The sequence below is a fragment of the Arachis ipaensis genome, chromosome B3 (genome assembly GCF_059453495.1).
Source record: "Arachis ipaensis isolate K30076 ecotype BB chromosome B3, ASM5945349v1, whole genome shotgun sequence".
NCBI classification, from domain to species: Eukaryota; Viridiplantae; Streptophyta; class Magnoliopsida; order Fabales; family Fabaceae; genus Arachis; species Arachis ipaensis.
The window spans coordinates 11,277,923-11,285,356 of record NC_142438.1 but is presented as its reverse complement, the minus strand read 5'-3'; the positions used below and the strand labels follow the sequence as shown (position 1 = coordinate 11,285,356).

Here is a 7,434-nt window from a genome sequence, read left to right as displayed (position 1 = left end):
ACCATCCCTCTTGAATAGTTGAACCTCATAACTGATAACATGCATACCTCACTGCAATTCCTTTGAGAGACAACCCGAGATCTAATACTCTCGGTTATTATTATTGGTTTGCACTTGTGACAAACAAATTAAACTTTGATTGAGAGTTAATTGTTGGTTTGGATCTATACTTCAATGGAATTATTTTGTGAAAATTCCTAACCTACGATTTTTCTCTCGTCATGGGTCTTATGGTTATTAACATTTTTAAGCGAGTGTTTGAAGATTCGAATCACGCCTTGTGCATGCAGCAACTAATTGGCTAGCATAAAAAAAATTATGCAACTTCACAAAATACAATCATAATAAATTATTAAAAGAGTTTGTTGTTTTCAAAAAAATAAAAATGAAGCACTTTATTTGAGAAAATACATAGGTGGTATCATATTATAAGTGTCAAATTTTAAGAGATGGATATGGAAGATAGCAAACTAAATATTAAAAAAAAAATAGCATCCATAAAAATAGTATCATAAATTATTGCAAACATAAACATTATCCTTTATTGAATTATTCATTCAGATTGAAACTGAGGATCACCTAAACATTTATTAAAGGGATGAAATTGGAAGAAGGGTCAATATGGCTGGTTGCTTGTATAGCTATTATTAGGTATTAGTAGTACTAATAATTAGTTCACTTGAAATTAAGGTTGAATTTGGCTGATTTATCGGCATGGTAAAGGCCAAAATGCCTCTCAGTTTCTGCACCTGGCTTCTGATTCTCATCGTACATAGCAAACAAATAAGTTTCTATAGGTCCATTGGGTCTCTTTGGGGTCCCAGTCCTACCCTTAACATGATTAATCAAATTTTGATAGTAAGTACCTGCATTTTGAATTGAAGCTCCAACTCCACCAAAACTTGGCCAGCCACTCTCAGACACAACAATTTGCAAATTATTTGCACCTATTTTCTCCAAAGCAGCATACGTTGAATCCAGCATAGCATCAAACAAATTCTGGTACCCAACATCATTCTTACCTTGTTGAGTAAAAAGAGCATATTCTAATTGTATATCTTTTTTATTATTAGCATAAGCAAAATAGGGATATATATTAGCAAGAAGTGGTGACCCATTTGGCACCAAGAAATTAATAACTTTTTGCATGTAAGCATTAGCAGCGTCACTGAAAGCTCCATCACTAGGTGGGTATGATTTTCCAAGTAGACTTGAATCAATTGCAGTGGACGCTTTAATTTGGCCTAAATTGGATGATGCAAGTGCATCATGAATGTTTTGCATGCCGGAAAAAACGTATTGTGCTTCAACATCACCAGGGTGAATTTCATTGCCAACAGTGATGTATCTGAATTTGATATCTTTTGAATAGGGTACAATATTTGTGTTGACCCAATCCTTTGCTGCATTAGGATTAGAAGAAATAGCTTGAAGAGATTCCTTTGCAACATCTACTATTAACTCTATGTTTGAACCTTTTAGGGCTTCAAAGACTTCTGCTTCTGGAAAGTATATACGCATTCTAGTGATTCCATTTGATTTGTATAAATCAATGGTTTCTTTCTTTGATGGTAAGTTGCCAGCAATCATTCCATAACATACTCCAGGGGATTGTGCAGCTACCATATCAAATTGAATTAGAAATTATTAGTGATTCCAAAAGAATGAATAACATAACATAAATATAGGATAATTTACCTTAAAACTTTACTTGATAGTACACTAATTAACTGGAGTACTAATTGTATCAAAATCATTAATAAAAAACCTTGTGAACATTGAGTTATTGAATAAGTGGAATACTAATTATATCAAAATTATTTTGTATCTATGGATCTAGTTAGAAAAAATAAAACAAACAATAATGATATAATTAATATATAGTACATATATAGGGGCAGAGCCTCTCATATGATAAAAGGGGACAATGACCCTGAATTTTAGATTTTTTTTTTATATAAATTATGTATAAATTTGGTTTAATTTTTTTTAATTTTTTTTAATCTCTTTGTATTGAAAAATTAAACTTTGATCCCTTCCCAAATTTCATTCTAGCTCCACCTTCCATATGTATACATTAATAATATTGATAAAATTAGTTTAAGCTTTGTATTATCATAAATCACTCCATTAAGACATCGATGAAAAATATTTAAACACATAAATAACATAAAAAAAACTATCAAATATATAAATGTAAATATCAATTTAATTATAAACCTGTAAATTCCAATCCAATGGACAATAAAACTCCAAGGAAAAACATGAAAAGCATTGTTACTCTTGAAGAACATATGAATTATGAAAATATTAAAGAGAATGGTTTGTATCTTTGTCGTGTGAAAATAGAATATAAAATAACTTAGTTATAGGCAATAAAAAAATAAAAAATAAAGAAAAAAAATAAATACATAATATATATAATTAATAAGAATATCATACTAATAAATATACGAATATTCTAATGATTCTAATAATAATAACATATCAAAATATGAAGTATTCATAAATATTCACTAAATTTCTATTTTATTTTAAATGACTAAACTTCATATGAAACAATAATTAATTACAGTATTAAAACCAGGATGGTATGCTTTATGGTGTGGCTAAGATATTATTTAATGGCTAGTTATTAAGTTGAGGCCATTTTTGGCATGTTAGTAAGCCTAAAGCAAACAAAACATTATAATCAACAAAACCTGTTTTATCGGCAACTTCTTATACCCAATCTGTTCCAAGCAGAGAACTTGCAACCCATTAGCTCCACTTGTTTGGACTTTTCTATAAAACTATTGTAAGAATAGTTCAAAGAGTATAATTGAGAAGAGGCACCTTGCAAAAATCGCAAAGAGAGATGATCTTTGGTGTCTGTTTAATTACAGTTTATAAAAAAGAGTTTGTATAAAATTAATTTTATAAATTTAATTTTGATGAAAAGTAAATTTGTGTTAAAATAATTTATATTTAGTATTTTTTATATCAAAATAAATTATAGTAAAATAAATGTTATTTGGATTATACTACTTAAAATTACTTTTAGATAAAAAAATTACTAAAATAGACATCAACTTAAATAGACATTTTAATTTAGATATTTAAATAGATCTTATTAATTAATTTTATAATAAAATTAATATTTACTTACTAAAATAAAAATAACATATAAAAATTGACAAAATATATTTTTATATCAAAAGCAAAAATAATATATGAAAAATATATCAAAATATACTTTATTAAATTATATTACTTATAATTTTTTTAGTACTCTCAGTACTCTTTTATTTAATACTATTTTAAACTATAAATTTTAATTATTTATGACTTTATTATTAGTTATAATTAGTTTTTTATTTACTTTGTTCTTTTTGATGAATCAATAATTTATATTATAACAAAATTATAATAATAAATTAATATACAAGAATTACACCAAAAAAATTTGACAGAGTCAAACAAAAAATAAAATTTTTTATACAAAGCCAAAAATAAAAATTTTATAAAAAAATATAATTATATATTTAAAATATTTGAGTACTAAAAGAGACTACAAGCAAAGAAATAAACGATAGAATTGATAAGAAAAAAATAAATTCAATCCTAATGTAATTTTCTAAATGTAGAAGCTACAATTTCTTACTTCTTGTAAACGTACGTTAAGAACGTAAAATTATTTTGGTATTTAGTGTTAGAATAAATTAATTTTAATAACCCAGATCATCCATATTGAATCACCAAAAATAAATATATCATAATGCGGAAGCGTACCTGAATTCATAAACATGAATTATGATTGGAAGAGTTTGGATCTTGTGGTTCTTTCGATCTTCCTCAACCAAAGCCTTCTGTATTCCTAGGAGGCTGAACTGCAACTCTTTTGATGGGGAAAGAGTAACAAAGACGGCTTTGGTATATTGGGGACCGAAACCCTGAAGGTCTATTTATATTTGAGCATGGCACCCATTAAACCCTTAAGCCCAAATAAAATAGTATCTAAAGCCCAAAAGATAATATATCTAAAATCCATAAAGATAATTATCTAAGGAACAAAAGATAATATCCGGTTTTATTCTCATTTAATTCCAAATCAAAAGTAATAATGACTTATTCAATTTAACATTTATAACAATAAAAGAGATCATCATTATATAAGTCATTTAATTTGAAATAGCATAATTTGTGATTATAATTAATATATGTATTGCCCACAAATAAGTTAGGAAATCAAATAATTTCCTAACAATCTCCCACTTGGGCTATACATATATTATTTCTTGACATAATCACATCTTTATAAACTTTATGCGCGCATCTGAATGCTATTTCTTTCATTACTTTAACAATCTGGTCCGTCTCATACATTAGATATGGAACTACCGCAGCTTTTATCACATTAAATGCCGTGACAAAACCACGCCAATCACCATCCTAATACACTTAACGACATAGATCAAATTTGGATGAGTAATATGGAAATTACATGCCAAGTGATTTCATGCATGTCTATTTCCAGCTGGTCCAACTTTATTGAGATCAAACACAATACAAATATTGCAAAATGAACATTTCATATAACATGAAATAAACCATCAACTTAATTCTGCAGAAAAATAACTCAATATCTGTCATAAGACATATATCATAAAATAAACTCCCACTAAACCAAAGCATCACAAATATTGACACCCATCCGAGCAGTGTGCTCATGAAAAACTTTAGGGGTCAATCCCTTGGTAATGGGTCTGCTAGCATATACTCTGTTCCTATATGTCTTGTGGAAATCTGTTTTTCTTAAACTTTCTCCTTGACAACTAAGAACTTGATATCTGTATGCTTCGATTTTTGTCAAGCTCTTATTGTTATCGGAGTATAGTACTGCTGACTTATTGTCACAAAATATCTTTAATGGCCTTTCAATGTCATCTACTATATGAAGCTCAGTGACAAAGTTTTGCAACCATATGCCATGAAATCGGAATCAGAGTACCTAATGATCTCCAAAATTTTCTGATCTTCCGATAAATAAGCATGTAATCCTTTGTTCTCTTTAAATAACGCATTACGCGCTAAACAGCTATCCAATGATCCATATCCGGATTGCTCAAGTATCTACCAAACACTCCCACTGAACTTGCGGTATACACATTTATCTATAATATTTACCTCAAAATCATGAGGTAATGACTTAATTAAACTTGTGATACCATTAACGGGAAGCTTGTTTGAGACAATAGATGGATTTTCTCCTTTTCTATTGGATCTCCTTAATGACACTTCTTGAGGTTGTTGAGCTTGCTGTATGGGTTGGGGTTGATGAAGATTCTCATCATTTTCTTGTACTGTAGCAGTATCTCGAGCAACAACAATATTCTCATTGTTCTCTTGTACTGTAACTGGATCTACAGTAGGATTCTCATTTTGCTCTTGTACTATAACTGTATCTTGAACAACAATAGGCACAAGAACCTGATCATTGTCAGTTACAGAATCCTCATCAAAAGCAACATTCCTAATATGTCCTTCCCCCAAACTCAACATCCTCAAGAAATCTCGCATTTCCCAGTCCAAATTTCATATGGGATTTTGTTAACTGCTTTACTTGGCACCCTATTAAGGATGTACACTGCGGTCTTTAAGGCTTCTCCCCAGAGTAATTCAGGCAAGAAAGAATGACTAATCATATTTCTCACCATGTCCTTAAGAGTTTGGTTCCTTCGCTCTGCAACACCATTCATGCTAGGTTTGCCTGGCATGGTGTATTGCGGAACAATCTACACTCCTCTAGGAAAAGAGCAAAAGGCCCGGGATGTTGCTCACCTAAACCGTCATATCTTCCGTAGTATTCACCACCACGATCAGATTTGACAGTTTTAATTTTCTTTCCAAGTTGAAGTTCAACTTCAGCTTTGAAAGACTTGAAGACATCCAAGGCTTGACACTTTTCATGAATTAAATATAGATACCCGTAACGAGAGTAATCATCTATGAACGTAATGAAGTACCGTTGTCCATTCCAAGAGACAGTAGGGAATGGGCCACATATATCGGTATGTATTAGTTCTAAGACATCTTTAGCTCTCTCGGCACCTAATTTCCTTTCGTTTGTCCTTTTTCCCTTTATGCACTCAATGCAGACTTCAAAGTCCGCCAAATTTAGGGGTCCGAGAATTCCATCCGACACGAGCCTCTGAATTCTCTGTTTAGAGATGTGGCCTAGGCGTTTGTGCCATAATCATGCCGAATTCTCATTTAGTTTTCATTTTGTACCTGTTTGCAGTATTTCATTATTACAGGAATTTAAGTCAAGCCTATATAGATTATCTACCAAATGACCAGAGCAAATATTATTCGAATTATAAAAGAGACTGACTTTATTGTCTCCGAACAAACAAAAATAACCTGATTTGTCCAAACGAGAAACAGAAATCAAATTTCGTCTAAATGACGGTACATAAAATGTCTCTAATAAATCCAAGTAAAATCCACTCGTGGAACATAATCTAAAGGTTCCTATAGCTTCGACTGCAACTATATTGCCGTCTGCCACATAGATGTATCTTTCAGCATCATTTGGCGGTCGGCTCCACAGGCAACCCTGCATAGTAACACTTACATGAGTAGTAGCAGCAGAATCTACCCACCAAGTATCAACATGTGCATAACTTAAACTAGCCTCAGAACAAACAAAAGTAAGAACTATACCCTTCTTTACACGCCATGTGGCATATTTGGTACAATTCTTCTTCATGTGTCCCACCTTCTTACAGAAGAAACAGGTTGAAACTTGATCCTGTTTCTTAGCCTTTTTCTGCTGAGAAGGCACATCTGCAGTAGTATCACGCTTTCTTTTATACTGAGAAGATGAAGCCATGTGAGCACTTTCAGTCTTATCTTGTTGTAGCCTCTCTTCTTCTTGCACACAGTGAGATATAAGCTCATTTAAGGACCAAGTGTCCTTCACAGTGTTATAACTCACTTTGAATTGCCCAAAGTGTGCAGGAAGGGAAATCAAAATGAAATGCACGAGTAAGTCTTCAGACAACTCTAACTTTAGTGCTTTCAATTTTGAAGCAAGATGAGACATTTCCATAATGTACTCCCTTATGTTCCCTGTATCTTTATACCTCATGGAGACAAGTTTGCTCAAAAGACTACTTGCCTCCGCTTTTTCATTCTTAGTAAAGAATTTTTCAACATCCTTTAGGAACTGTTTGGCATCTTTATCCTCAGTAATTGAGCCCCGAAACGCCTCAGGAATTGAGCGTTTCATGATCATAATGCTCATTCGATTGGATCTCTCCCACTTCTCTATTTTAACCTCATTGAGATTTTCCGGAGTGGAAGTGGGTTTCTCCTCTCGAAGAGCTATATCTAGATCCATACAACCGAGGACAATCTCCACGGTATCCCTCCAAACTTTAAAGTTTGTAC

At 31.6% G+C, this 7,434-nt stretch overlaps 1 pseudogene; it reads right to left on the bottom strand.

Annotated features, from left to right (window-relative positions):
* Positions 1-675: 675 nt before the first annotated feature.
* LOC107632474 (glucan endo-1,3-beta-glucosidase pseudogene) lies at positions 676-2,275 on the bottom strand (annotated as a pseudogene).
* Positions 2,276-7,434: the final 5,159 nt, after the last annotated feature.